Below are 14019 nucleotides of genomic sequence, written 5' to 3' on the forward strand. Positions count from 1 at the left end.
TCTCAAAGAGACACACGTACTCGCGAGAGCATCACCTTCCCTGTGCCAAAGTACCTGGTGAGCTTCAGAATCGTAAATCAGCCGTGTGCAATGCCAACAAAGGGAACTAACCTGTGACTCAGTATTTTTAACAGAATGCAAGAACCTGCGATGTGTTTGTCTGCTCTGGGATCATCTGGAACCCTCTTTCACAACACTGATGCTGAGAAGCATATGCTTCCTTGCCTTCCTTTCCTGTTTCTAGAACTCCTTTGATTGGCATTTTCCAGGACTACACCCCCCCCACCCCCTTCCTTTCTTCTTGTCTTTAGTTTTAACTTTATACCTCCCTTTTTAAAATGCACATTATGTTCATACAATATGTGGTGTATTTAGAAATTTTATCCTGCTTTTCTTTAAACTTAGTGTATTTTGAGCATTCCCCCATGAAATTAAATTTTTTTGGAAACATAACTCTTGATGATTATATAATATGAGAACTTATGTACTATGATTCTTTAACTGTTATTTTTTTTTGACATTTGGACTGTCACTTTTCAATATTGCATTTAATTCAGATGTTGGCTAGCTCTTTTATCTGTGTGGGATGACTCCGGGCAAGTCCCCTGCTAACTATGACACAAAATTTTAAAAAGTCATATTAATTGATAAATTAATAAAAGTGTGCCATTCAGGTAGGCCTGCTGTAGGGAAGAAAAATATTTTTCCCCTATCCATCTTAGTTTTAGTGGCTGGGCCCTGCAAATCAGACTGACAAATTGATTAACAAGAGAAAAATGGAGGTTTACTAACGTGTGCATTGTACACGTGGGAGTACTCTGTGATGAGTAACTCAAAGAGAATTTATTTAGCATTTAAAAAAAAATTTTTTAATGTTTATTTATTTTTAAGAGACAGAGAGAGACAGAGTGAAAATGGCGGAAGGGCAGAGAGAGAGGGAGACACAGAGTCCGAAACAGGCTCCAGGCTCTGAGCTGTCAGCACAGAGCTGGATGCGGGGCTCGAACCCACGAACTGTGAGATCATCACCTGAGCGGAAGTCAGAGGCTTAACTGACTGAGCCACCCAGGTGCCCCTATTTAGCATTTTAAAAAATATTTATTCATTTTTGAGAGAGAATGGGGGTGGGGCAGAGAGAGAGAACCCCAGGCAGGCTCTGCGCTTTCAGTAAGGAGCCTGACATGGGGCTCGAACCCACAAACCATGAGATCACGACTTGAGCTGAAATCAAGAGTTTGATTCCTAACCAGCTGAGACACCCACGCGCCCCTATGTAGCATCTTTTTTTTTTTAATTTTTTTTAATGTTTATTTTTGAGACAGGGGGAGACAGGGTGCGAGTGGGGGAGGAACAGAGAGAGAGGGAGACATAGAATCCGAAACAGGCTCCAGGCTCCGAGTTGTCAGCACAGAGCCCGATGCAGGGCTTGAACCCACTAACTGTGAGATCGTGACCTGAGCCAAAGTAGGATGCCCAACCAACTGAGCCACCCAGGCGCCCCCTTATGTAACATCTTAATAATAATTCTGTAGAATAATTTTGTGGAAATGTGACAAGACAAAAGAAAATGACTCTGAGCTCCTAGTGGTGGCAAATTGCAAGAAAGCAAATAAATCGGGAAACTAAGGAAGATAAAGGCTAGTTAGTAAAGTTTGTTATGTAGATTCCTCTGGCATCATCTCCAGGCTGATAAGGGCCTAGGGTTGTCTCTGGGGGTTAATTTCTCTCCTCTCTGGTAGAGATGGGAAGGAGGGGAGCACCTTTACAAACTGATGCCTTGCTTTTTGGCAAATGGGGGGAAAGCAGAGAGCTTTTCGTGTATCTCTTTGTTCTCAGTGGTGCTCAGCTCAAGATAATCCTTATGCCAAGTGGCACATTTTAGGGCACGTCCTACTACACTTCACTGTGCTTAATGCCAGTCATCTTCACTAGTGTGGGATCCTCTTCTAAGGAGACTTCTGCCTCTGAGGGCCAAACTTAACCGTCCTCATCTGAACCCATGAACCCCCCTGTACCAGTCACAACTGACAGAACCAGGTGGACATCGAGCCAAGTGCAGGCCAGAGGCAATGGTATGGGCCAGTGGGAGAGGACAGCTGGGTCAAACTGAGAAGCCATGAGAGCAGGAAGCAGTTACCTGAGGGAGGTAAAGGTGAGAACATGCAGAGAGAGAAGTGATGAGGGAGAAAACACAGTGGGAGACAGAGAGCCTGGAGATTTGAGTTTCAAACCTGGTTCAGCCTCTTGACCTTGAGGAATTTCCTTAACTCCTTCAAACCTCACTGTTCTCACCTGTAAATGGAGATAATGACACTTAGCTCATAGGCTTTGGGGGAGGATTAGAGATAGTGTGTATAGAGGGTATATGACAGAACCGGACCTCACCAAATGGTAGCTATTACTAAGCATAAAAGTATCTTTTAGAAAGGAAATAAATACAGTAGCATCTTCTAAAATCATCACTTATAATAAAGAATAAACTATATGGAGGAAGTAAAGAGTTTATACAACACAATAGCTAGATTTTAAGTTCTTAAAACATAGCCTGTTTTAATGACATGTTTATAGTCGGTACTTAGCACAGCGCCTGACAAATCTTAAGTGTTCAGTGAACGCGTATTGCCTTTAGCAAATAGCTTCAAAGCAAGATTTTTCTTGGACTCCAGTACCACTCAGATACCCAGTTGACTGAGCATTTTTACTGATTTAATCACCCTGCCATGACTTGCCTCAGTGTAACTCACTGAGCCCCTTGCATGAGGAATCACTGCTACAATTCGTTTCACTCTGAGAGGCTGGGGTTTATTAGGTCATTTTTTTTTCCTTCAGTCTATTCCCTATTCCTTTTCATTCTCATTTGCTCTGTAGTTTCTACCAGATTTCACAAGCTACAAACAAAAGACCTTTCATAAAAGTAACTTCCTACTGTAACTTCTCCCCCCGAAATCTGCTGAGAAGACAAAAAACAATCACAAAAGAGATGAAAACACAAGCCAGGCTAGTTCCCCAAATCTTTAATAGGATACCAATATTGATATTAGGTGAAAAGTTTCCCCAAGGTCCTGGAAGTAACCCTTCACTCAAGGAAGGATGAGCCAGGGAGGGAGAGGGAACATTTCCATATCAAAGAGTGTGAGGTATGTAAACACCTGTTGTTTTTGTCTTCTCAGAGCAACAACACTCGCTACTCCAGGGAGCTGGTCTTCCCAGAGCCCATAGGATTCCCATGGGAATGATGATGGGGGTAGGCATTCCATCCAATCACGACTCCCCAGCCATGTTAACACAATGAGATTGGGCACTGACCCAAGCAAATCCAATCTTATTTATTTCAAGGGATTTGATATATGAAATATTGGGAAAGAGAGGGAGTCTCTCATTTTTATACCATGAATTATATGGTTATACATATGATTGGTACTACCAGGAGTCATATTTTCTACATAGAATGCATTTATTTGTATCAGAAGAGAATTAGGTCACATAGGGGAACAGAGAGAGAAAAAAAAAAAGCAGAGACAAACATAACCTGAGAGGAAAAGTGGGAAATATAATCTTGATGACATCATTTAAACACCTGAATGCAGCTGTGACTAAACCCTTTGTTTGGGAGAGTGGATCCTAAGAGTAGGAAATGAGTGCTAACGTCCCCACCTCCACCCACTTCTGGCTCCAGGCTTGGTAAGTTGGTAAAAATGTCTTATTAAAGAAAGAGGGAAGTTACTGTGCACAAATACAAGGAAGGAGGGGATGAGGAGAAGAAGTGGAAAAAGAATAATGAGAGAAGAAGATGATCCAGTCCTGTGATAGGAACCCCTCCTTAGAGCTTTTCAAATTTTAACCAGATTCAATGAAAGGTCATTAAATATCAACGTCAGTCCATTTCTGGGAGAAATTTAAAAAAAATTTTTTTAAAAAGGGTATGTAGTTTTGTATGCTCATAGTTTTGTATCTATGACATATGGAGAAAGAAAGATACAGGATTTAGTTGATATTGTGAAGTCTTTGATCTTTTATAGGTCCTGAAGTTGACAAAGGGCCAAGAGGCCTTAGCTAACATCTGAATTATAGATATGAAAAGAAAGAGGAAGATTCAAGACACACATAATAAGTGTTCCTAGGGAAGAGAACCAATATATATATATATATTCACAGTTGATAAAAGAAGATTCTCCTGAAAGAAGAAACCTAAATCTTCAGGTTAAAACAAGACATCAAGGAGTGGCTGAGTGGCTCGGTCAGTTGAGTGTCGGACTTCTGCTCAAGTCATGATCTCATGGTCCATGAGTTGGAGCCCCACATTGGGCTCACTGCTGTCAATGCAGAGCCCGCTTTGGATCTTCTGTCTTTCTCTCTCTGCCCCTCTCCTGCTTGCCCACATTTGCGCACGTGTGCGCCCTCTCTCTCAAAAATAAATGAGCATTAAAAAAGAAAACATCAAGAAAACAGTGATAAGATCAAGACAAGATCAAAAAGTGATCAAGGTCAAGACATCTCCTGATGAATTTCAAGTATGAAAAAAGTGTTACAAGCATCCAGGAATGACTTGTCACCTTTAAAGAAAAATAATATATATCAGGCAAGCCTTGGATGTCTATCCACAGAGACACTAGAAACAAGGTAATGGAGCAGTGTTGCAAAGAAAAAAATATGATACAGAATTCTTAGCCTAGCCAGGATATCTTCCAAATGTAAAGCCTTGAGAAACACAATCTTAAATATGTAAGAGCTTTGTAAATTTTAGTATTAATAAAATGTTTCTGAAAAATCTACTTAAAAATAACCCTGCTATCTGAGAGAATAATCAAATTTAGAATTTATAAGTTAAGAAGCTACAATGGAGATAGATTAGCAATAAATACTGTAGTCTACTAAACAGAATTAAATAATTTAAAACTGTGGTACCCATTGCTCCTGAATATTGTGATTATGGCTTCTGAAAGAAATATGTTTTTATTATTTTATTTTATTATTTTTAAAAATATTTATTTAAGTAATCTCTACACCAATGTGGGGCTCAAATTCATGACCTCGAGATCAAGAGTCGCACACTCTTCTGATGGAATTAGTCAGGTGCCCCTGTTTTTATTATTTTACACAATGAAAATATAAGAATAATTTGGCAATAATAGATGGAGATAAAAAAAAAATTACAGAATATGCCAACTAAAAGCAAAACATTTGTAGCTGGTTCACAGTGATAGACTAAACAGACATGTTCCCCTTCCTCCCCAGGATCCTCTGAGAAGGTGGAAAAGAAGCCGAAAGACAATTCAATGGCAAGAGTGCTGGAAAGTGGAGAAAGAGCATAGACCACAAAGTTGGAAGTATTCATGGAAGACAGAAGAGTTTGCAGGGACAAAAAAAAGTAAGTAATACCACAACCCCAAATATCAGAAGTAAGAGAGATTTTTCCCTGGGGAAGCATCTGGAGAGGCTCTATGCTCAGAGACAAGAAATCTAGCACAGTGGGGACACCTGGGTGGCCCAGTCAATTAAGCAACCGCCTTCTGCTCAGGTCACAATCTCATGGTTCATGGGTTTGAGCCCCACACTGGGGACTGTGCTGACAGTGCAGAGCCTGCTTCAGATCTTCTGTCTCCCTCTCTCTCTGCCCCAACCCTGTTCTCTCTCTCTCTCCCCAAAATAAATAAACATTAAAAAAAAAACTAAAGGGGTGCCTGGGTGACTAGGTTGAGCGTCAGACTTCGGCTCAGGTCGTGATCTCAAGTTCCTGGGTTCAGGGCCCGTGTCGGACTCTGTGCTGACAGCTCAGAGCCTGGAACTTGCTTCAGATTCTGTGTCTCCCTCTCTTTCTGCCCCTCCTCTGCTTGCACTCTGTCTCTCTCTCTTTCAAATGTAAAATAAACATTAAAAAATTTGTTTTAATTAAAAAAACATCCAGCACACTTGGAGAGGGGGTGACATCAGGCCAGGTCTAGCCTTTGAGGGGACTGGCAGCTTCTATTTCCTTTCCTCTTGGAGCTCTTGGAACCCAGCTACCTCTCCGAACCCAGAAACCGCTCTGTAAAAAGCACAGGCCACGTGGGAAGGCCACCTGAAGGTGCTACAGTCAACAGACCCAGCTAAACTTCCAGCCCCCAGCAAGTGCCCGAGAGTGAGCCATCTGAATGACATAGCCCTCGGGAAAGCTCAGAAGAATCCGAGTCAGCTCACCTCTCACAGAGCAGAAGCCTGACCCAGCAGAGCCCAGTCAACCCACAGAATCACTGGAAATTGTACAACCGTATGTAAGTGTTGAAAATACTGATAATGAAAGAGAATACTATAATGAATACATATTGAGAGCTGAAAAGGGAAGGAGACTTAAAAGATATGGAAGGAATCAAGACAGCAATATACTTTAAAGTGTTAATTATAACCTCCAGAAAAACAAACCCAGAAAATCTTAAGTTATTTCTGGAAAGTGGGACTACGGGTAGGAAAAATTCAGAAAGTAGTTTATATTTTTTATTATACACTCTTCTTTGTTTTTCCTTTTTTTTCTTTTGCCATGTAAGTCTACTTCCTTATGATTATTATTTTTTAATTTTTTAAATGTCTTTATTTTATTGTTGAGAGAGACAGAGCACTAGTCGGGGAGTGGCAGAGGGCGGGGGGTGGGGGTGACACAGAATCTGAAGCAGGCTCTAGGCTCTGAGCTGTCTGTCTGCACAGAGCCTGACGCGGGGCTCGAATTCACAGACTGTGGGATCATGACCTGAGCTGAAGTCGGATGCTTAACTCACTGAGCCACGCAGGCGCCCCTACTTCCTTATTATTTTTAAGAAACCTAGTTAGAAAGTTATATTTAATGCATAAAAATAAAGGAAAGAAATAGAACAAAATAGTTTCTTCCTTTTAAAAATTTTATCAATTTATATTATTATATATAATAAATATAAATAAGTATAATATAAAAATATTTTAAAAATCAATTTATATGTATAAAGACTGATTAGGTGAAAATACAAAACCCAACCATCTGTACACTGAAAATAAAAGATGTCAGAAAGACTAAAAATGAAAGAAGGCAAAAGTGTAGTCAGCCAATTCAAGAAAAAGAAAGTAATAGCGAGATGTTTAATTTAAGGCAAAAAGAAATACGTAAGACAAAGAGGTTCACTTAATAATAATTAAAGATATTTATGCGCAATGAATAAGTAAACATCATGGAACTTTATACAACACATAAAGCATCAAAATATATGAAGCACAAACTTCAAGAGGTAGAATAAGAAGCAACAAAAATATAAAAACTGAACAATTAACACCCTTTTCTCAGATAGTATTAAGAAAAACTAAGATAAAAGAGGATAAAATAATGATTAAAAGGTTAAATAGGTATGTGTTAAAGACTACGAGGGGCACCTGGGTGGCTTAGTCAGTTAAGCATCTGACTCTTGGTTTCAGCTCAGGTCACAGTCTCGTGGTTTGTGACATCAAGAGCCCCGTGTCGAGATCTGCACTGACACTGTGTGGCCTACTTGGGATTCTCTCTCTCCCTCTCTTTCCATCCCTCCCCGACTCATGCACGCACACGCGCTCTCTCTCAAAATATATAAATAAACATTTAAAAAAAAGATTATGAAAAAATAGAAGAAACTTTTCTTGCTCTTAACAAGAGTTTAGGGAAAGGGGTAAGGAGATGATAAACTTTGCATTTATACATCTTTAGTATATTGTCATACTTCATATAGCAAACATTTATACATTATTGTTGAAATATGAAAAACATCAAATAGAGAAAATTTAGAACAGTTTATAAACCTGGGTACATTTTCTTTTTTTTTTTTTTTTTTTTTTTTTAACGTTTATTTATTTTTGAGACATCGCTTCTCGGCCTTTTGGCTAAGATCAAGTGTATTTTTGAGACAGAGAGAGACAGAGCATGAACGGGGGAGGGTCACAGAGAGAAGGAGACACAGAATCTGAAACAGGCTCCAGGCTCTGAGCGGTCAGCACAGAGCCCGATGCGGGGCTTGAACCCACGAACTGTGAGATCATGACCTGAGCCCAAGTCGGACGCTTAACCGACTGAGCCACCCAGGCGCCCCTGGGTACATTTTCAAACACATTTTCTTTGAAAACATTAAGAAATTATTACTGTGGTTTACTGTAAATATTGCACAAAGAACACCTCAAAAATATCCCCAAAGAAGAGAGTATGGCCTGCTTTTTTCTTTTGACAGAAATGTAATTTAAAAAATGTAATAAAAAAGATAATTAGCAATAAAAGTGACTGGGCAAAGCAAAGCTCAACAGATTGGAAATTTTATGATGATCAGTAGAAAAGAATAAAATAGTAGTAATAATGATAATATTGGAAATAGTAATAATACAGATCAAAACACATGAGGCAAAATATACCAAGAGGAAACTTCATGACCTCCAATGCCTTCATTCCTTATCAAGGAAAAGGAAGAATTTTTCAATAAGTAAACAACTAAAAAAGTTGTTTAAAGAATGACAAGAATATTCCAAAGAAAGAATAGCAACGAAACAAATGAACTAGAAAACGTGTTACATAACTAACCAGTTCTTAGAACACAAGAACTAAACAAAACCTACCCCAGGAAGTGTAATAAAGGTACTTAGGCCATCATGGGAAAAATTGGAGAAAGCATAAATACACAGAAAACAAGGAAGGAGGAAAATCCAGACCGGCCCCACCATTCCACCCGCTAGTCTGTAACTCATGGTAAGGACTCCATTTCTTCAGGTGCTTCATTTGTGAGAGTTACAGTTCAGGAGACTCTGGAATTAACCCTTATAGATGAAAATGCTGAGCAGTGAGTGGAGAGTAAAACAATAGCCATATTGATATGAAGTCCTAGGGGCAGGATGTTTCTGTGGTAGTGCTTAAGATTAAGAGACACACAATAGTTAGTAAACTAAGAAAACCTGACTTCCAGCAACAGGTTTTGTTATGGAGAAAGACGAAATCCTCATCTGATTGGCTGTCCATCAACCAGACGCTCAGGCACCATTTGAAATGGTGGATGAAGCTACAATTGATGTGACCAGCAGTAGACAAGAGGCATCTGCTCAAAGTCAAACAGAAAACTGTGCTACTTCTTTATTCTGGAGTATGACGTCATTATCGTATTCTTATGTTGGGAAAATATGATTTAATTCAGCCACATCTTGGTAGGTTTTCCTGAACATCACTTTTATTTCTCTATAGGAGATAAATTATCTGGTATATGTGCATAAGCAAAGTGCATTTCTTTTGGTTTTCTTTCATTAAGTTCAATGGTCACAGTAGTAAAAATCAACAAGAAAAAGAATCCATTCTAAGAAAATGCTACTTTTTCCCATAAGTAGTGTGCTCATTCAACTTTTTATAATTTCATTAGGGTTAACAACAACAACATTTATATGCCTTTCTTCACAAAATAAAAATCAATGTTTTCTTTGTATCATTATTAAAACTAAGGTTTAATTCATAATCTTCTGTGTGTGTATATAGGTCTATGAAAGAAAAAAACACGTAAGGGAAATTGATTCTAGAATCTGGATAGTCGTTCCTACATATTATGGATCTTCATGTTCAAATACATTTCTAGTTTAAATTCCAAGTATTTTGGTTATTTAGAATTTAGAATTTTGGGGTACCTGCCCGGCTCAGTCGATAGAGCATGCAACTCTTGATCTTACGGTTATGAGTTCAAGCCTCATGTTGGGTGTAAAGATTACTTAAAAATAAACTCTAAAAAAAAAATTATTTAAAATTTCATTAGTAATTATGTTAGAGTATTGGGCTCTGAAAATGTGCTCTATATACTTTCCACTCTTAAATTTTATCAATAGGTTCTTTCTTGCCTGATAATAAATTCCACTGACACTGGAAAGGTATCCATGTGAAAGGTATAACATTCAATATGCAGCTATTGGGGTGCCCAGGTGGCCCAGGTGGCTCAGTCTGTCAAGCGTCCAACTTCAGCTCAGGTCATGATCTCGCGGTTTGTGGGCTTGAGCCCTGCATTGGGCTCTGTACTGACAGCTCAGAGCCTGGAGCTGCTTCGGATTCTGTGTGTGTGTCTCTCTCTCCCTGCCCCTCCCCAACTTGCACTCTGTCTTTCTCTCAAAAATAAATGGACATTAAAAAAAAATTTTTTTAATGCAGCTATTAAGGTACTTTGTTCATTTTATTATTGTAGCCTCCATAATCTACCTTATTTGTTTCCTGTGTGATTTATGAAAGACTGAAAACATATTTTAAAATATCCTGTATGTCAATATTATATCTATTAATTTCTGTTTTGGTTATTATATATTTTGACACAATCTTATTCACAGTTCAAAGGAATATGAACTATAACCTTTATTAACATATTCGACAGTGGCTTCCTTTCAGGAGTAGAACTGGGTCCATGGCCAGAGCAAATGCAGAACTAAACTTTTAACTTTATAATATTCTGTATTATCTCTGCTTCCCAACCCTGTCCATGTTGTTTCTATTTTTCAAAGATAAAGAAATAGGCAAAATATAAAATAAAGTAAAATAAAACAGTCATTTGTTTGTTAATGCCTTATGCTTTTACCTCTACGCTGCATGATATTGGTATGATATTTCTTGCTTTATGTATTTATTCTTTGCATAGGATTGCCTGATAAATATTTGGCCATCTTACAGTTTATATCAGAAACTATAGGATCATCCAATGTTACAAAATTTGTTACTATAGGGGCCCCTGGGTGGCTCAGTCTGTTGAGAGTCTGATGTTGGCTCAGGTCATGATCTCGCAGTTGGTGAGTTCGAGCCCCACATCAGGCTTGCTGCTCTCAGCACTTACTTGGTTCGGATCTTCTGTCCTCCTCTCTTTCTGTCCATCCCCTGCTCATATTCTCTCTCTCAAAAATAAATAAAACATTAAAAACAAATTTTTAAAAAAAGGAGAAAATTTGTTACTATAACATTATATTGTTAAACAAGGAGGCCGTCGGATTGAAGTGGCTCTTAAGCCCTGTGGCCTGCACAAGCAAACCAAAACCTAATCCTGGAAATACTTCAAGGTACAAAATTGAAACCTAAGGACAGCCAATCACAGTCAAGTAGGCTTTCCGATATAACCAATCAATGATTTCCTTTCTTTGCCTTTGCACTCTATGTAATTCTTTCCCTGAGCTTCCTGATGGAGCGTCCCTAAATACTTCTTGTTTGGCACTGACAGATTTGAATTGATTTTTCCTCAAATGAACTCTTAAATTTTTTTATATACTTCAAGTCATCTTTTAACAATATCAATAAGTCCAGTAAGTCTTTTATATTTATTTTTGAGAGAGACAGAGACAAAGAGACAGTGTAAGTGGGGGAAGGGGCAGGATCGAGACTCAGAGCTGTCAGCACAGAGAGCGACCTGGGACTCAAATCCACAAACTGCGAGATCATGACCTGAGCTGAAGTGGGACATTTAATAGACTGAGCCTCCCAGATGCCCCTAATGTTTATTTATTTCTGAGAGAGTGAGCCAGGGAGGGGCAGAGAGAGAGGGAGACAGAGGAACTGAAGCAGGCTCAGCACTGACAGCAGAGAGCCCAATGCAGGGTCTGAATCCACGAACTGTGAGATCATGACCTGTGCCCAAGTCAAATGCTTAACTGACTGGGCCACCCAGGCACCCCTATTCTTTATTTTTTTTAAAGAACGACCCCTATAGTTCTAAAAGAACCTTTTTTTTTTTTTTTTTTTTTTTTAGTAGGCTCCACACCCTATGTGGGGCTTGAACTCACAATATTCAGGTCAGCGGTTGCATGCTGTACCCACGGAGCCAGCAAGGCACTCCTCCAATACATCTTTTTTTTTTTTTTTTTCCCAATACATCTTTTAAAAAGCAGTATATGCTAGAGGGCATTCAATACAATTCAGAAAACTAGGAAAAGAAAGACACTGTCTTAATCATGTTACCTTTACTCTTTTCTGTCACTTAATTTTAGGGTGTCCCTATTAATACCATAGAGTTGGAGATGGATGCTGTCTTCTGATTCAGTCTGGGAATCTTTATCTTTTCATAGGAAGTTTAACCTATTTATACTCATTGGTATAACTAATATGGCGATCTTTCTGGTTATTTTCAGGCGATTCAAACAAATCTGCATTTCTGTAAATGACAAAGCCGAAAGAGATATGGAGCCCTCCTTAACTCTCCAACTCTATTCAAGATAAAAGGTATAGACTTTTGCATTTCTTAAACAATGGGTTCCCTTACCTTTACTACTCTAATAATCCAGGGGGTTGTTACTTAAATATTTTTATATCATGTGTCTTTTCCTTCAATAGCTCCATGAATACAGGTACAAAAATTCTTCATAAAATATTAGCAAAGAGAATTCAACACTTAAGAAAAGGATAATATATCATCACAAAGATATGCAAGAGTGGCCTAACAGTCAAAAAATGAATCAGTGTAACTCACTGTATTAACAACAATGCAAAGAGGAAAAATACTGTATGAACATTTCAAAAAATGCAAAAAAGGGCACATGTTTGATCTTGTATTACAGTCCCACTAACACCTGAAGCTGTTTTTGTTTGTTTTTAGTCTATTTTCTCTCTGTTGTTCAGTTGGGTAATGTCTTTTTTTTTTTTTTTTTAATGTTTATTTTTGAGAGAGAGAGAGAGCACAAGCAGGGGAGGGGCAGAGACAGAGGGGGACAAGAGGATCCAAAGCTGGCTCCACACTGACAGCAGATGAAGGGCTCAAACTTGTGAACTGTGAGATCAAGATCTGAGCTAAAGTCAGCCACTTAACCATCTGAGCCACCCAGGCACCCCCAGTTGGGTGATTTCTTTTGTTCTATCTTCAAGTTCACTGAGTGTTCAGCTCATTCCATCCTGCTATTGAGCCCTTCTGTGAGTTTTTTTTTCATTTTGGTTATTGTATATTTCAGCATTCCCCAGCTAAAATAACAATACAGGAAGGAAAAGATTGTAACCCGCAAGGACTAAAGGTATAGGATGGGAGCCAGACAACAGATATCCAGGAATGCTCACAATGGGGGAAACTTATAAAGGAGTTTTCACTACCTTAGCAAAAAAGCTGGGTCCGCTGCCAGTTTTTGGCACAGCAAGATGTCAAGGAGAAGTAAGATGATTCTGTCTATAGAAACTGAGAGGATCAGGACTCATAGGTACCAGGTAAGGTCCTATAGAATACGGGTATCATACGCAGAGCCGGGGAAACGTACACCTTTTATCTTGGGAAGTGATCCCAGTGGTGGGAGGCACTGAAAAGAGTGAAATAGGGTGACAACTGCATTTTCACTGTTCTGGGAAATTGGAGTTTAATCTTGCTGGAATGTCTTTGAGGAGCCATATATAATTCACCTCAGAATTGTTCACTGGAAGGATAGAAGAAGAGAATATTCATCAATAAGCTCCCCACCCCAATGTCCAAGGTTGTCCTGTGGCATGCTACGTCTCTGTACTTCCAACTTGCATGGGTTTCCCAATGGCCAGGCAGCAACTCGCTGGTGGCTGCAGATATTGAAGCACTTACGAGCAAAAATCATGATGTATTCATAATCCTGAAGATCCCTCTGGCCTTAAAATTCCATGACCCCAGTTGTGTCTTCCCACTGACCATCCAACCACACCAAATGGTAACCCAGGTCAAATGTTTGCACTTTAAAACAGTTTCCTTAGGAAATTTAAAACACGGAACTTACAATGATTCCTTTTCCAATGTATTTTTACCAAAAGAATAATCTCTGGGAAGAAAATCTAATGGTGTTACTTTTCTATTTCATGTAGTCAAAAATACCTAGAGTTTGAAGTACTAGAAAATAAGTTATGAGTCTGAATATAGACTCTTACCAGACTGGGTAACAGCAAAGACAATTTAAGCAAAAACACAAATAAATGAAACATATGGTAAGGACCCTTTTAATGCAATTTCCCCAAAACTTTTTATGTTGAATACTTTTAAACTTACAGAAAAGTTAGAAGAATATTTCTGTGTGTGTGTGTGTGTGTGTGTGTGTGTGTGTGTGTGTGTGTTTAAGTAATTTCTACAC

General features: G+C 38.9%; 1 long non-coding RNA gene across 2 annotated transcripts in view; it reads left to right on the forward strand.

The window, feature by feature from the left end:
- The window catches only part of LOC122203538, a 51530-nt gene extending 39364 nt beyond the window's left edge, over window positions 1–12166 (forward strand). For both annotated transcript variants that reach the window (XR_006195231.1, XR_006195230.1), the window contains exons 3-5: window positions 5236–5368; window positions 5986–6251; window positions 12082–12166. This is a non-coding gene — a long non-coding RNA (uncharacterized LOC122203538). The remainder of the gene's footprint in view (window positions 1–5235; window positions 5369–5985; window positions 6252–12081) is intronic.
- The last annotated feature ends 1853 nt before the right edge of the window (window positions 12167–14019 follow it).

Source organism: Panthera leo, chromosome D3 (assembly GCF_018350215.1).
Source record: "Panthera leo isolate Ple1 chromosome D3, P.leo_Ple1_pat1.1, whole genome shotgun sequence".
Taxonomy (NCBI): Eukaryota; Metazoa; Chordata; class Mammalia; order Carnivora; family Felidae; genus Panthera; species Panthera leo.